The 17,557-nt window shown below is 41.6% G+C and overlaps 1 long non-coding RNA gene across 2 annotated transcripts; it reads left to right on the top strand.

Moving 5' to 3' along the window:
- Positions 1-1,287: 1,287 nt before the first annotated feature.
- Positions 1,288-17,038, top strand: LOC141742522 (uncharacterized). Of its 2 annotated transcripts, XR_012586733.1 has the most exons (4): positions 1,288-1,552; positions 5,669-5,912; positions 14,806-15,017; positions 16,494-17,038. It is a non-coding gene; the product is annotated as an uncharacterized LOC141742522 (long non-coding RNA). The 2 variants fall into 2 exon arrangements; XR_012586732.1 differs by lacking the exon at positions 1,288-1,552 and having other exon boundaries at positions 2,465-5,912.
- The last annotated feature ends 519 nt before the right edge of the window (positions 17,039-17,557 follow it).

Below are 17,557 nucleotides of genomic sequence, written 5' to 3'. Positions count from 1 at the left end.
GAAGGTCCGTTGAAGTCAAAGGTTTAGCTTTCCTCCAGTGCCAAAATCCGCTTGGCTCGGAAGGGAAAAGGTGGCTGGCTCCCCGTTTTCAAACCATACTCGTCCTGGCAAAAGCTTGTACATCCTACAGGTTGTTCTTATTTCCCAGACTTGATTGCGAGTCCTCAAGGATCAACAAAAAGTACAAAGAATTGAACTCGAATCTTCCTTTTACTTCAGCTGAAGTAGTCTCGCTATTTAGATAGATTCTGAAGGCATCTTCTGCACTTAGACTGTGAATACAGGTGAGAAAAACAGTTGTTAGAAACATGCTTTTGTTATTTCAAGGATGAGATTATAAATACATTAGGACAAATGCTGCTCAAGTATTAATTTAATATTATGGAACGAAATGGGAGGCTGCCTGCAAAAACAACAACAAAAAAAATTCCTCCTATCGTGTTATTCTAAGTCACAAAGGGCCATTTGTTGCGGATTTGCAAGTTACTCAGAAATAGCTGTTTTATTACGTTGACAAAAGAAGAAACCTCAAGGGCTTGCTCTTTACAGTGGTGTGATAGGAACCTGAAGTGTGCCTGTTGAAAAATGAACCAGCTAACAATGGGAGCTTGGCAGCAACTTCACCATTTATAGAGAAACCGTCTATCTAGGACGATCTGTATAAAATAGACCTCGCTTAGGTTAGGGAAAGGTCACAAGTTACACAAAGTTTGGATAGTCTAAATGCGTTACTCAAAACTAACTCTCCTGTGTATAGTAAATATTATTTGAACCTGTATTATTAAGAACATGCCAGGATTCAAAAGATTAAATAAGGAAGATGTAATTATGAGCTAAATAATAAACAGAGCAGTTTTAGTTCCCCTTGTGTTTTTCACTTTCCTGCTATTGTTTCATATATGGCTGTTATACAAAGAGCAGCTTAGGTCAGCTACTATAAATTATGGGTTTCGTACAATAGTAATCTACCAAAATTATTTCAAAGCTGGATCAAAGAGCTTCAAAAGACTTTTCAAAAACTTTTCCACATAATAACAAGACTTCATTTTGATGCCCTATTTTTATAAGGATTTCTTGATGTAGAGTTGCGTCTTGCAGTATTCAGCTACTTGCATTGATACATGAGATTTGCATAATTTATTTGCAGCCTCAAATAAGCATGAAACGGTAATATCAAAAAGCCTCTTTTTAAATACGTTACCTGGTGCATTTTTCGGGCTAGGTTTTTAAACTGATCTAGGCGAAAAGACTTTTGTTTGGTTGGTTTTTACGAAAACTAGCAAGATTTCAAGTGGAATTTTATCTGACTTCCTTCCCTTTACAAACGTAGAAATCATATTTGCAATGAGAGCAATCATTCAGGATGATAACGATAATTCTGCTTGGTAGCTCGTAGCTGGCGTCGTGTCCCTCTCTATGATGTTGGCCGGCCCTCGCTCCTGGACAGCTTTCCCCTAGTCTGAAGAACGGCGTGTCATCTGCACCCGTCCATGGATGTGGCACCGCCGTGTCACAGCAAAGTGAAATGTCAATGCAAGCGTATGGAGACGAGGTAACAATATTGAAACCGTGTCAGTGCACATCTACAGAGACCGTGTTACTCTGTCAGGGTGATTTTAGGAAGATCACTTTGAAATGTTAAAATGAAATGAAACTAAGTCAATTAGGTAATAACAATTGAGGTTCAGGGATTAATTGAGGGCCTAAGGTGAAGCCAGTGACCATTAACCCCACCTAGTTATTAATTCTCAGAGAAATACCCTTGGCTAAGGTTATTCTCATTATGTAGAGGGTTTGGAGTTTTTTCCCCTATATTGTGTAAATACTTCTTGCTGTTGCTTCTAACAGTGATAGCACAAAGTGGTGTTGAAGGGCGGTATAAGGCACATCATTAGTACTAAGTTAAGTTTTTATAGAAAGTGCATACGCCTAATACCAGGCAAACCCTTGGTTGGTGGTGGGGTTCTTTTTAATATAGATATTTAACAGATTGATCTTGATGTTCAGCCGGCTCTGTATAAACAGACAGATTTACTATAATGTATTTACCTCTGAGAATTTGCCGAATGAAAAAAATATGAACGTGGAGAAGTACTAATCCACACAGCAACTATTATTTGTTGCATGGCCCCAGTATTCATTGTTATCATAAAGCAGACATGTGAAACGGTCAAACAAGAATTACAGAACTGTGTCAAACAATAACTATTACATAATTATTTTTTAAAATATCTAAACAAGCACCAAGTCAATGTTACATTATGAAAAATCATTTTTCCAGAGTATATGACTGTAGCGTTAAGGCACAAACGTGTGCTATATCATTTATTTAATAATAATGAGAGGTTCTTGCCAAGATCGATGCCTCTTTGGTCCTACGTGCTGTACAAACACATACAAAGTCCTCCCGGGTCTCTGTCCTAACGAGAGATGACATAGGAGAGTAGGTCAAAGGAATGCAATTGTTTTATTTTTATATATTTATTTATGTAAATACATCTAAATTTATATATAAATATGTATAATATATACATTCGATTATTTTTGTATTAATTAATACCAGCTACCCTTTCGCTTGTCAAAGTCCCTGTTACTTGCGTGGTCTCTCTAGGTGTGTTGGTAGGCATCTTCAGGGAAGGGCGATAACTCTACGCTCACCCCTGTCGTACAGGATGGTATCCCATGGCTGAGTGCTGATGAAAGCGCGGGGACACGTCAGCGAGTTGACAAGTGACAGTGACGCTGAGAGAGCGTGACACAGAAGAGGGGACGAGCTGCACCTGGAGGAGGCCAGGCCCGGCCCTGCTGAGAGCCGGCAGGTTTTAGAACTCGAAGTGGACGTTTCGGGGCTTCTGTCTCCAGTGTGAAGCTGCACAGATGGGGTCTCACCCCACAAAGTGCCTCAGGGCCACTAAGAACATTTCTGAAAGCGCTTTGAAACTCCCAGTAGAAGAGCACTGTGGAAATGCAGGCTTTATTACAAGAAAACATTTTCCATTACGAATGGAAATACTGGATTAATTTTTATTCTTTTTTCCCATAATGAGCATTCACACCACACTCCATTTTGTATTCTGCCTCAGCATGATAGCTCCATACTGAGTGAAAAAACAAAAATTAGTTTAATCAGTTTGTTTCCAAACACACTTTAAGGAGCCTCATTTTAATGTCTTTGGCATTGCATTACATACAAAATGATGAAATACATTTAGAAAAAATAGTCTGGCTACGTATCATGGAAAAAAAAAAAAAGGATGGGCTCAGTTGGGTCTCAAGACATACAGTTTCATCCTTCCTCTGAGGCAAGACTGTCTATACAGGTCAGCTTACATGTCTGTCTAATGTATTCTTAAAAAACTCCAACGACGGAGATGCTTAGAAAAATTATGGGAATCCATTCCACTACCCATCTTACGTAGCCAGAAAGATTTTCCAATGTCTTACCGAAGTCTTTTTATGCTATAATAAGCCTGTTACATCTCATCCAGGTATAAATGAATGTGGAGAATCTCTGATGGCTGCCTTCTTTTTCTGACCTTTTCCAAATTCGAATATTATTTTCTCAACTAAACAGCCTGAACTCTTCCAATATTTTTTTGTAGAAAGTTTTGAATGTTTTGATCATATTTGTTACTCTACACTAGTCTCTTCCAGTTTGTCTGTGTTATTTCGATCTGGTTTTAGAAACACAGTATCTCATGTACAAGGCCCCCTGCACTCCCTCAGTGGCGAGTTGGTGGCTGCTCTTTAGTCTGGGGCCCTTTATAAAAGCCCACATCCAGATTCACCCCAAAGTCATAATTTTTTCATCCTATTATTCTTTTCCTTCTTGCATATACTACTTATTAGTGTGTTTTTAGAGTTCTAACTTGCTGACTTCAAGCTACTGTGATCTGTTAAGTTTGAATTCTAATCTCACCCTTTGGAAACACTTAAATATTTGGTGTGGTTCACAAAGTTTTGTACATATGTAATCAGTCTGAAGTCAGTAAGTTAAAACATTTTCAGTGTTTCAAGTCTGTTACCTGGATGAGTTTGATGGTTAGCTGTCACCAATAAACTATAACACTAATGGGATATATCCATCATAGGATATGCTCATAAAACCCCTAACCCCAGTCTTCATAGTCAGAGACGTGGCTTACAGCTCAGTTTGTGAAATAAACCTTTACTAAAAATATGTAGCAGGGAAGAGCCTGCTAAACGGAGCACGCAGCAGCAACAAGCTCTTGTCTTAGGTGTATGTCTGCCACGAAGGTCCAAACTCTCAATTCTCAGAGTTGGTTTAAGTATCTTAACAATTCTGTTACCGCTAGCCCAATTACTCAGCTACCCCCATGAGCTCACACTGACTCGCCAAAAGTTGGAGGCTCCAGTCGACACAAGTTGTCCTGTGCTTTCATTTCCCCCCCAGCCTTTCTGTAAGGTTTGCTGCAGGCAACCAAAGAGGGTAAGAGTTGCATGAGTTGCCTGTGCTCCAGCAACCCACAGCCCCTGGAAACTCAGCAACATTTTCTGGTGCGACAAACACATGTGTCATAGGAATGTGAGGTAATGAGTGCCCTAGATTTACCTCGTCTCCCATTTACCTAATCCATGCTGTACTTAGCTTGAAACAATCCTGTCCGTTAATGCTATGCATAACTGTTTTATGCTCCTTGACTGGAGATAGATAACTTACTCAAAGCTCATACTAACTACAAAGAAGGAAATTAAGTATCTGACATTTGAGTAACAATGGGGAGCTTTAATTGTGTCCCAGATGAGATACCTGTTAGCTGGAAAAGTAACACTGAAGAGTCTATTTAGAGAGAAAATATGTTATCACTTGTTATAGCTAGCCTTTAGTGTGTAATTTGCGGTTTCCTCGTTTCTGTTTTACAAACTGCACACCTTTTTCCTTCATTCTTCAGTTACTTGTGCAGAAGAACTTCCTTATACGAAGTGGGCGGTTTGTAAGAGCTCTGTCAGGAAGGCTCAGGGATCAGACTCCGCTGGGTGTTTCTCAGACTTCCTCATCTCTGCCCCAGCCGTGCGAGGGGCTGTGAGTCTGGTCTGCTTTCTTCCTTATCTTACCCTCCACCACTGCATCGCCAGGTTGGATCAGAGACAGCGATCTCCTGGCATCTGCGTTCAGCAGGAGCACGCTGACGGCTGAGCATTTACTCTCTTGCTCTTGCACAGGGACTGTATTTTATTCAGCCTTAGTGGTCTTCTGCTGAGGGCTTGTCACGTTAACAAGCTAGGTTTTCCAAAGTAGGGAAGGTGATAAGGTCTCATCCCTATTTTCTGGGACAGCCTCTTTAAAAGTTAAAGTGACTTTTACTAACAATGGCACAGAGTGTCCATTTCGCAGCTGCACGCGCTGTGGCACGAGGATGGCAAGTGCCAACAGAGCGAGCACCAAGTAGAAAAATAAGTTCTTGGGCTTAAATAATGAGTTCAGAATTGCTTTACATTTCCCAGTGTTTTTTTCACCGATTAAACTGCTTTGCACATGCCCTATGGACTTTTTTTTTTCCCTCAAAAATTTTTTTTTCATGTGTTAATAACACACTTTGGTTCTAATTCTATTTTCCTAAAAGAATTGTGCTCTACTATGCTTCTTGTTACCTTTTCTACGTTCTTCCCTACCACACCGATTATTCCCGTCCCTTTCTTCTTTCAGAATCACGTACCTAATCCAAAGCTCTGCTTGCTTCGTGAAGAGAAACAAAAGCTTCCCTCTCCCATGTGCCGAGCCTGGCCAAAGTTCTTCTTGTCGCTTGGTGGCTGCTTCTGAAGAGAGCCAACCTGCAGCCTCCTGAGGGACAACAGATGGGAACCTCGCTGCCACCAGAGACCGAGAGGGCAGCTGGGCTTTGCCCAGTCCTGGCTTGCGAGACCCTCTCAAGGAGCCCCCACCTTGCTGGGTGAGTACACGGGCGTCCTCTTAGCCAGAGGGGGGGACGAGGCTTCTTCTGCTACCTTGCATTCAGTAAAAGGCGTAGTCTTTTACATGGAAAGCAACTTCGTTCTCCCAGCATACTCTGCTAGTTATATCTAGGATACCTGCTTTTTTTGTTTGTTCCCAACTTCGCTTGTGAGGATTTCCATTATTCTTTTCTTTATGCGATTTTCACTGTTTTCTCTCATGTGATTCAATTTATTAAATCTCCCCCGTTCCCTTTCCATGTGGTTTTAGTCTAGGATAAAAAAAAAAAAAAAAAAAAAAAAAAGTGGCGTTAGAGGTGTAGTAGCCAGCATATTTACAACAATGACACCTTAAAACTCTAATGTCCTCAAGTTGTGCTTTTAAATATGTTAGCCAGTCAAAGGCATTGCTGTGCTTCCCACAGATCCACTAACAATGTTAAAACACGACTTCCTCTGTCTATTTAGCCCTGGTATGGCAAGCCCGTAAGTGATGGCTTCCTGGTTTTATAAATGCTAACAGCTCAACAGCAAAGCATTTTCTGATTTCTTGGCCTCATATTTCCTTCAAAGATATCAAAAAGTATTTTCCTGAATTCCTTGGCGAGGCGTATTTGATGTGAATCAGGAGCGGAGAAAAACAAAGGAAAGGACCCATCGTAAGGACGAAATCCCAAGGTTTGGATCCAAATCCCAGGTTCGGATCCTGTGGCAGAAGAACCAAACTATAACTCTTGTCTTTCGATAGATTTCATTGGTTTTAGCATCTGGCTCTACGGCATTGAATCAGCAGTAGAATTAGTACTGACCTTAGCAGAACTAGGGAACTTGCCACACCGGCTTAGAGCCTGAAAGGAGTTTTACAACACGTTCCCATCGTCTGCAGTTCTACTCTGATTTCTCCCTGTCTCCCTCCTCCTCGCTGCGGTGCTTTCTCTCAGCTCCACGGGGCCAGATTGAGAGGCAGCTTGTGAGACTCGTATACTCAGCTAGATGCATTCCATTTGCCAGTGTGCTAAAAATGAAGATATTTTTAAATAATTGTTTCATTGTCTAGTTTGTTTAATCTTTCTACATTGTTCTCACTTTGGAAAGTTCCATTCACCCATGTGACTGGAATAATACCTTCCTCAGAAACACCCTCGATTCAGTTTATCTGCTCAAGTTGCGGAGCCAGGGCTTCTCCTGTGCTGTAAATCAGCACTCCTGCAGCAACTTAAAAAACGTTTATGTATTTGCCGATTTACAATTATTAAAGCTCTGGTGATGCAATATAAAAGTCAATGCTTGGAGAAGGAAAACAGAGCTGATGATAGATTTCTCTTCTTTGTATATGACCTCTGACAAAAACACTGTGGTATAGGTACCGCAAGAATATTAGCTATTTTTAGATGTGTCTGAGTGGCACAAAGTATGCTGTATGGCAGACGAGCACACTGAAGGTACACAGGTTTGTCATTAATTAAAAGGTATCTTTGAGCTGATAAAATTACCTCCGTGTGTCATTGTTCATTTAGTGAAAAGGCAGCATAAAGTACTATTTGAATTCAGTCGAAAAAAAGAAAAAAACCCACTACAGCTTTCAGGGATGTAACTGATTTGTTCCAGAATCGTTCACTGGCTGATATACAGCATATTGTAACATAATTTTGTTCGTGTTTTAAAAGATGTGTCTTGAGTCACTGAACCAGCTCAAAACATAAATCTCATCAGATCACAAAAACGCTGAACCATTTTCAAATAAGTGAATGAGTGCTGACGCTGGGCTGCGTGTGAGACACAGAGCAGCCAGTCTTCCGTATTTCTAAACACAGGAAAGCCAAACAAGATGCATCTCCATGGGCTAAAGTTTGGCTGACCTCAACCAAGGAATGAAGGGAAATGCAACTCTCTTGCAATGCACTTTATCAACCCGTCTCCATATTTCACTCTTCCTTACAATGAACTGACCACTTGGGGTTTATAAGATAGAGGTTAAGACAAACGCTTGAACCTACCGATGAATACAGATATAATGAAATAGGAATACAACGATGGTTTACTTCCCTTGTGCCCCAAATGTCAGCTGTACCAATGAGGGATTTTGAGTATGCTTGGTTTGGGGGTCGGATTTTTTTTGCTTGTCTGTATTTTGTTGTGGGTGGTGAATGCTCTGAATTTCCCAATTATGTACTTCAAGAAGGGGAAAAAAAAAGCCAGGAACACTAGGAGGCCAAGACAGACACAGTCAGAGGCCTGGTAATTTCATCAGAAAGTCTGTTCACGTGATACCTCCAGATTGAAGGCTGTCATTGATCGCACTGTCTGAATAGAATGGGCTTACAAAGATCCACATAATACCAAAGGTGGCCAGGAGGACTTCTACTGCTAGCATAATGTGTAAAATGGGAAGGCAAGAATTGGACTAGCAGAACCTCTAGTGAACTGTCTATTACATACGAGTTTTCTACTTGTGAAATCGCCAGATTTGTCACAGAAATAGTTCAGAGAGAATGAATTCAGAAACCTCTGAACTGCAAGATGAGATTTCTCTTTAGGGGATCTGGTGTATCTGGCTAATCAGGTGGTAAGACAAAAAGCCCAGCAAGCATGCTGGTAAGGGAAAAAAAAAAACAAACCAAAAAAAGAAATGCCCCAGATAATGCTTTCCTCGGGTTCCACATTAATCAGGGAGAGAGGGAGCTGGGATTTATATGGTGAGTTTATGCTAAACTGTTTTATGTGGAGAAGTAAAGCTTAAGCCTTAAGGAATGTAACTGAAGCTTTACGGATGCAGAAAGCTTTCCTGGCTCTACCGTCAGGAACGCATCCCTGGCATATTCCACAGCGCCTGTATGATGCCCTACTTCAGGGAGACAGGCTTTGGCCCTCATTGCAATTCCACCTGGGACAATCTTCAAAAAACTTCCATCCAAGTTATAGCTTAAAGTGCAAAACCATTTTGTGTGAAACGACCTCATCTGAGACTCGGGGACAAATTCAGCTGTGCAGAGCAGCCTGAGAGAGAACAACTTCCACCACGAAGATGTGTACAGAGCCAGAAACCTTGTGAAGATGCCTGCCTTGGGCAGCTCGCCTGCAGGATTAGTAATAGCGGGGTGCTCCAGGTGTGCACCTTCCTATGTTACGCACTTGGGAAAGTATTTAACTTTGAAGTTTGCTGGAGCGGGTGGACCGTGATAACTAAGCAGGAAGGGAGCACAGCAAACAAAAGCAGCCCAGCGTGATTCTAAAAATAGTCCTGCTACAGCAATAACTAAATAGATTAGATACCTGCCTCTGACTTCAAAAAGGCCTCGGATTCTTCCAGATGCACAAATCTCATGCTGAGAAGTCCCAGTGAACATCAACGGTTGTTCTGCTAGTGTTGTGTAAGGGTTGGTGACTTATTCTTCTGACACGACTAATCTAACAAGACTTTTAAAACATCAGTTTTCTCTCTGCACCTCTGACACAGGTAGACTGAGGCATTAAAATTTAGTTTATTGCCAAAGACCGCACCGGAGTAAAACACAACACACAGCACCTCGGTTTCTAAGTCCCATGTATTGTGCTGCTATACGTCTGTGGCTTGCCTTTTTGGTTTAACATTTGTTTGGGTTTATGGTTGGGTTTTTTTGTTTGTTTTGTTTCCCAGGTAACATTCAAAGGCAATCTCATGCTGCACAAAGCAAAACATTCGCAGCGTACTTTTGTTCTGGTGTCCTTAGACTAAATTTTCTCCAAAGCAAGGCGAAGCAAGGTTGCTATATGCTGAATATATACTCTGCAAATAAATCAGCACACACCTTCGTATTTTCATTTGCCCCGTGAAACTCAGTACTGTTAATAGCAGAAATTAGCAACTTAAATGTTCTAGGCTTATCTCGGCTCTAAAAAGCATTATACATAGCTCTTAGAAATAATTTGGCGCTACCACTGATGTTCAGGGGAGGATATTACACCCATTTAATTTAGAAAGACAGACAGACAATTTCTAAGCACTGTCTGACAATATAGTCATACGCTAAAACCTCCAAGAGATACCTTGTTGTCGTATCTTCCAAGAAATGAATTGAGAAATCATGAGTGGGGTTTTCCTAGTGCAGTCAGCAATAGCTTAACTCGTTGCTTCTAGGCATCTCTTAACAATTATTTCGCAGGAATCTGAGTTCAGCCAATTGCCAAATGCTCTTGAAAATCCCTATCCAGCTTTCTAAAGTACTTCAGTTTGAAATGAAATGCAGCTATTTTTTATATTTTTTATTTATATAAATATACATATATTTATTTATTTTTACCTAAAAGCATAGACATAGACAGCTACAGGGATGCTCTCAGTCAAGGAGAAGCAACTCAGCTGGATATCTGATTTGTTTAGGTATAAAGCTGACTTTATATATATATATATCTATCTATGCAGACTATTATGTAGCAGGAGATGTAGTAGATAGGAAGGCAGAATCCCAGTGGGGTGTTTTCTGTTAGCACAGCATTTGGAGTGGTCCCCAACAGAAAGAGCTTTGGTTAGTGATGCCTACTAAAGGCATAAAGCAGGTTTTACCGACTCTGCAAAGCTCAGAAGTCCATAGTATGAAATGCTGTTGAGCTCAAACAAGTACCAAGCAGGTGCTGCAACCATGTGTTGTGCAGTGTAACCGTATTGAGGAAATAAATTTGAAATCCTTATTTAGGCGCCTCAGTTCCCTGTGTTGTTCACTGAAGGAGGTATCCACCTCAGAAGGTTCATTTGAAACCACCTCTGGACTGAATAGCCACCTGAATGTCAACACACTGCAGCAGGAACAAAGCGGGGAGAACTATAAGCAAATTTTTCTTTTTTTTCCCCTGAAGCAGGAGTCTTTGTTAAGGACATGGCAGTGTCTCCACCTACTTACAATCCAAAGCCTTAAATGTAAGCGCCTACAAATGCTTTCCCAATAAATAGATGTAGAGAATTCTTCCGAATTACAGAGGACACAGAGCGCTCTCTCAATACACTTGTGTGCAAAGGCAGGTGGTTACAGCACCTTCTTGGGATCAGAAAGATGCAAGTGGGAGTCCAAACCTGTGGGCACACTTAACAGGCTCCACTGTCATCTGTCACAGTCATTCTGATGCAGAAAGGACTCAAGCTTCATGGGACAGAAAGTGGGAACAAGAATGAGCATCACAGTACTATTTCAGATATGTCTTCAGTTGGTCTAAATCCATCCTTCATTTGAAGGAGAAAACCAAATACATATTAATAAGCTTACCAGAATGCAATTGTATAAGAGGGGGGACAGCAACTCACTCGCCTCCCATATGTGTTCTATGAGAAAAAAGTTGCTATCGCTGCACATCAAGTAGGGATTGATTGACTCACCATATGTAGGTTTGCTTTTAGATTAACATATAGACGCAACTCCACAGAGAAGTTTACCTAACTTCTGGATCCTAGACAGGAAAAAAGCCTGAACAAGGTGACAAGGTGAGGGTAGTACACCCAACCAAGGTGCTCCAGGGCACGGGGAGCAGCAGAACTTCAGGCTTGTGGGGAATTCTGGGGTCAAAAGTTGAGGTCTTGTTTGCCCCGGACAGCTGGGAAATAAACTGCTGGAGCCGGGATCTGCAGGAATGGTGTTCCCGAGTTTGGTCATCTAAATGAATTCTGTTTGGATCTGACCTTTAAGATTAGACTAGCAGAGACCCAAGATAAGAGCTAACAAAAGAGAAGACAAATATACTGACTTTCATCTCACTAGCAACATAGAGAAGCCTTTCTTCACATGCTCAGCTACCTAATGTTTCTAATGAAACAGATGTTTCTGTAACCAGTGTATATTTTTTGCATTATAAAAATTAATTGGAAATACTCCATTAATAGAGTGTTTAAGGGATCTAATCACCTATCTTTGCCTGACTCTCAATAGGATGTCCATTTTCTATAGGCTTCTTCAGTGGCACAGCCCAGCTAAACTGGTTTATAAACCTTACTCTGGAGAAGCATAACACAAAAGTGGCATCAAAAAAAAAAAAAAAAAGTTGAAAGATAGATAGCAATGTCCTTGACATCAGTATCGAATTTTCATCAGCTAAAGATGGACTTTCATGTTCATGTTTACTTCAGTCTTTTGGCCATGCCTTTTTAGTTGATGCACAATATATACAACTATACACTTCCAACTTTTTCCCCTCCTCCCTCTCCTGGGATGTTAATTTTTAAACCAAATAGTTGTCTAGAATTTCTTGCTAGGTATTTTTTGTGTTCTGTCCGTGAGGTAAATTTTATTCTAGAAAATTTTGGGTCAATCTAGTGATTTGGATTAGCCTGAGTTCATCGAAAAATTTCATCCAGAAAGCGCAAAGCACTCTGAAAATTAAGCTAGTCCAGGTATTTAGGTACTCGGAAGCGGGGGATTCCAAGTCGCTCTCCATGACAGCCATTTGGGCCAGAGGTACCCTTCTATAGAGCAGCCCATTTCTTTCAATATTCAAAGATTCTTGAGTTTCAGCTCTCTTGCTGTGCTGTACATTTGTTTGCAGTCTTTCAGCCTTTGTAGCGCCATACACTGAGATGCAGTCAGCTGCAAATTCTGTATGGTGCTGACTGACCCCAGTTCCCCAATTTATCACCATAGCTCGTTACACAAGTAGGCCAGGCTGGCTTCACAGGCAGACCTTAAGATCACGGTGGATCTTATGTGGCATTGTCTGAGTACGCCCGAAGGCTGAACAGAGGAACTCACCCAGATACAAACAATTCTTGTATGATATAACACCAGGTAATGTATTGGGTTTGCGTGGCAAGGTTTTGGTAGTGGGGGGTTCAGGGGTGGCTTCTGTGAGAAGCTGCTAGAAGCTTCCCCTGTGTCCAATAGAGCCACTGCCACCTGGCTCCAAGACGGACCCACTGCTGGCCAAGGCTGAACCCATTACCGACGGTGGTAGCGCATGTGGGATAAAGTATTTGAGATGGGGAAAAAAAAAAACACCTGTGCAAGGGCAATTGCAGCCAGAGGAGTGAGAGAAACAACTCTGCAGACACCAAGGTCAGTGAAGGAGAGGAGAAGGTGCTCCAGGCGCCAGAGCAGAGATTTCCCTGCAGCCCGTGGTGAAGACCATGGAGGTTAACGGTGGAGCAGATATCCACCTGCAGCCTGTGGAGGACCCCACACTGGAGCAGGTTTGCTGGCAGGACTTGTGACCCCCATGGAAGGGACCTACACTGGAGGAGCTCGTGAAGAACTGCAGCCTATGGGAAGACCCACATTGGAGAAGTTCATGGAGGACCGTCTCCTGTCGGAGGGCCCCCGTGCTGGAGCAGCGGAAGATTGCGAGGAGTCCTCCCCTTGAGGAGGAAGGAGCAGCAGAGACAACTTGTCATGAACTGACCACAACCTCCATTCCCCGTCCTCCTGCGCCACTCAAGAGGAGGAGCTAGAGAAAATTTGGAGTGAAGTTGAGCCCAGTAAGAAGGGAGGGATGGGGGAGAAAATGCCTTAAGATTTACTTTTATTTCTCGTTACCCTACTCTGATTTGATTGGTAACAAATTAAATTAATTTTCCCCAAGTCAAGTCTGTTTTGCTCAACAGTAACTGGTGAGTGATCTCGCCCTGCCCTTACCTCAACCCACAAAATTTTTCTTATGTTTTCTGTCCCCTCTCCAGCTGAGGAGGGGGAGTGATAGAGCAGCTTTGGTGGGCACCTGGTGTCCAGCCAGGGTCAACCCACCACATGTAAGCAAAAAAAACCCAAAACCTATAAGCTTGAAAACACTCACCTCACTTTTCTATGGTTTCAGAAGTGAATTCTAGCACAGCAAAACAAAAATCAGACCTACTTTTAATCTGTGAACAGCTCTCTTGATGAAATCTGTCATGTTTCTGGCTTCTTTTGTTCCTTGTGAAAAGAGCAAAAATGTTATTTTTCATAAAGAATTTCCAAATGTTTTATCTTTATTAATGTTTCTTTATAATATAGTTCATCACTGCAGGCAAATCTGTCTCGTTCGTTAATTCTTCCATTGTCAAAACAACATAACCAATAGTTTATAACATCATAAATCTTGGACATCAATCATAATATAGCGATTCCCCATTATGTACAGGATTGTCTATTCTGATATGTTTGAAAGGCCAGTCATGACTGGTTATACATTAATCTGTTGCTACGAGCAGCATAATATTCTGTATTGAAGCAGTCAGCCTATTAATGGCATATGAATTTTTAAGTTGCTTTTGTCACTGTTTGTGGTTTTCCAGATGGTAAGAAATTAATCGCTTAGTTTAAATATTTTTTAATGCTCTTTCTGTGAGTTTCATATTTGATGCAGGAATTGGCAAGTCCTCTGAAGCTTGAGTTCTTAAATATACAGCCTTCTATCCAAATAGCTTGAGATCCCTATTCTGTGCTACTAAAATGCAAACAAGAAATAGAAAATTACTGGAAGGGAGGCAAAAAAAAAAGGACATAACAGAAGTGATTCATAGTTTAATTTCAGACAAAAGTGGCATGCAAAATGTAGCCTCACTATCTAAGTCTTCAAAAGATGTAGTTCAGTAAATACGGCTGTTTCAGACCTCTTTAGAAAGATTTATCCATCAGCTGTCATTCTTCTCTTAAGCAGGATACACAAAGAAAGATTCAGTGCTGCCAGCAGCTGATATGCACACTTAAGAGACCTCAATGCCTTTTCTTTGAGATAACTTGAAGAAAGAGCGCAAAACCAAAACAAGAGTACCGGAGTGCTTCACGTGGCTTTTTTTTTTTTTGATTTTTGGGCTCTTAATGCTGGCATTTTTGAACTTGACTGGGGAAAGCGGAGTCAAGTCATTGCTGCATCTGTGGGTGTTAGCTGTGGGTATGATCATTTAAAGGCTCTAAAAATCTGTGTATCCCATTTGTTCTGTTACACAATTATAAGCAGGTCTAACACCACAGAAATCGGTGCAACTGCAGTAATGAATCACCGGTATGGGGAAAATCGGAAGAGCTGAGTGCTACAAGTGACAGGCTTTTATGTTGCAAAGCAATACGTTGTCATCTGCAAATTTTTGAGTGGGAAGAAAGGAGTGAAGAGGAAAAAGCAATGGGCTTCAAGTCTTAAAAATTGATGATCACAGAGACAATAGATCACAGGTGAGTAGCGGTTTGGAATTGTGCAGTCCTATGTACCAGGTGCTTCAGCTCTAGTGGGACAAACAGAAGCTCGGGGTAAATCAGCTCCTCGAAAGTGTGTTCTTAAACTGCCTGGAGACACCCTCGCTTGGTCAGAGATCACATCTAGTCTGACTTCTGTATTTCAAACTATAGAAAATAACTGAATGGAGGAATTTCCTTTAATAAATACCAGAACAGCGCAGCAAGCTCACTGAAAACATCGTAACAGGTAAACTGCAATTAGCTGGTATAGACAGCTGAGCCTTGCAAGCCTCCTTGAGCAACCACCCACCCCCAGCTGATGTACTGCCTGAAAACCAGAGCACACAGAAGCTGTAGCCATCCTGCTCACTTTGAAAGTATTAAGAGGGTCCTGGATTGCTTTTACAGGTGGGCTGTCATCGCTCTAGAAATTGTTCTGTTTCCCCAGTTTTCTGCCCTGAGTAAAGGTGCTTTCCCAGGGCACTGAAGATCTCCAGGTAGGTCCATTGGGACCTGTTGGAGCAGGTCCAGAGGAGGGCCACAAACATGATCAGAGGGCTGGAGCACCTCTCCTATAAAGACAGGCTGAAAGAGTTGGGGTTGTTTAGCTTAGAGAAGCGAATGCTCCAGGGAGACCTTTTAGCAGCTTTCCAGTATCTGAAGGGGGCCTACAAGAAAGCTGGAGAGGGACTTTTTACAAGGGCATGTAACGATAGGACGAGGGATAATGGCTTCAAACTGGAAGAGGGTAGATTTAGATTAGATATCAGGAATAAAATTTTCACCATGAGGGTGGTGAGGCACTGGAACAGGTTGCCCAGAGAAGCTGTGGATGCCCCATCCCTGGAAGTGTTCAAGGCCAGGCTGGATGGGGCTTTGAACAACCTGGTCTAGTGGGAGGTGTCCCTGCCCGTGGCAGGGGGCTTGGAACTAGGTGATCTTTAAGGTCCCTTCCAACCCAAACCATTCTGTGATTCTATGATCCGTAACCTGCAAGCTGTGCAGCCAGGCCATGCGAGGCCAGCCCACAGTCGGGCAGGGTGTTCCAGCTGTACCAAGAGGACCAGAGCACTCGCAAACCTCAGTCCTCTAGGCAGCCTTTGGACCAAAGCCTGGTTTCAGCTTTCTCTCCTTTACCTGGCAGTTTCTTATCAAACACCTTCTCACTAGCCAAAAACATGAGACCGAGTTTCTATCAGAATTATCATTGCTGACATTCCCTAGATAATCACTAACCTGGCTGAACTGAAGAAAACAGGTAACAAAGAGAATAAGAGGATCATTGATTCTTCTTTCATTTCTTGTTAACAAAAATCGTGACAACTGATAGCTATCCCTTTCCTATAGCTGATTTCGATCAAGACAGCATATTGAATGAAATATTACAGGTTAAACTTAGAAGCAAGAACGGCATTCTTTGTTTCGGGTTTTGTTTTGATTTTAAGTAAATACTGCATTCTTTTCTTCTTCCAGTTCCCAATTCTTGCCAGGCCACGTTCCTTCATTTGAAGTGATTTGCCGTTTCGGAAGAACATTCCAGTGCAGAGATCTGAATATATACACAGTTATATTTCCTTGCTACTATGCACCACACCTAAAGAAGGTCCTGGTATCGTTGATGTTGCTATCCCTGATGTTGTACACATGTGGAAGATATCTTCAGTTACCAGTACAGTATTTCTGAAGAAAAAGAAAGCATTAGCCAACCTTAACAAAAAAAAAAAAATGAAGAAAGGGAAAACTAATGTTCACCACATGCACTGCCTTGAGAATTCAGATGAACTTTCTGTGCTTCTCTTCTTTTGCTTTGGAAAAATGTGTAAGCCATGATTTTAAATCATTTGCAAACTCCTCTGCTTTAATTTATGAACGTAGGCTGACTGCATGAGAGCACTATTTTAACCTTAAACTGGAATACTAATAAAATCCCTACACAATACCAGATATGTTTAATTTCAGCTTTTATTGCGCTATTATTCCAGTGGATCCCAAGAACATCTGATTGAAGTTACCTTAAAAGTTCTGCATTTAAATTAGATACGGAACCAAATAAACTCCGCTGATCACAACAACCTTGAACTTGTGGAAATGCAGATCTAGATCCAGGCTTTGCAGCTGGATTCCATCCCAAGTTTAAATGCGACTCATAATCAAAGAGTGTTGTGGCTGCACTCACAGGTTACAGGAAACATTCAATTCAACATTTTTGGTAGGTGTTCCATCCTTTAATTACTCCCAAATTTCTGCCCAACTCTTCATACCGATACCTAAATTGAGACTCTTGCTTTCTTTCCAAACTGACTAAAGCCTTAGCAGACACATCACTTCACTACAGAATAAACATCGTGGCACTGATTTGGATCCAAAACTCTCTGAACAACTGTTCCACATCTCAGTAATTGCACCAGCAGTAGTGGGGTCGCCTCCTTGTTTATATAGATGGCGGGGGGAGGTGGTTGGAATCACAGCCCATGACTTTATCATACAACATGAAAAGCCTTTGGGCTATCCTCTCAGCTGGGATAAATAAGCAGACC

This window comes from Larus michahellis, chromosome 4, assembly GCF_964199755.1.
Source record: "Larus michahellis chromosome 4, bLarMic1.1, whole genome shotgun sequence".
NCBI classification, from domain to species: Eukaryota; Metazoa; Chordata; class Aves; order Charadriiformes; family Laridae; genus Larus; species Larus michahellis.
The sequence above is the reverse complement of the archived record's forward strand: the minus strand, read 5'-3'. Positions and strand labels throughout refer to the sequence as shown.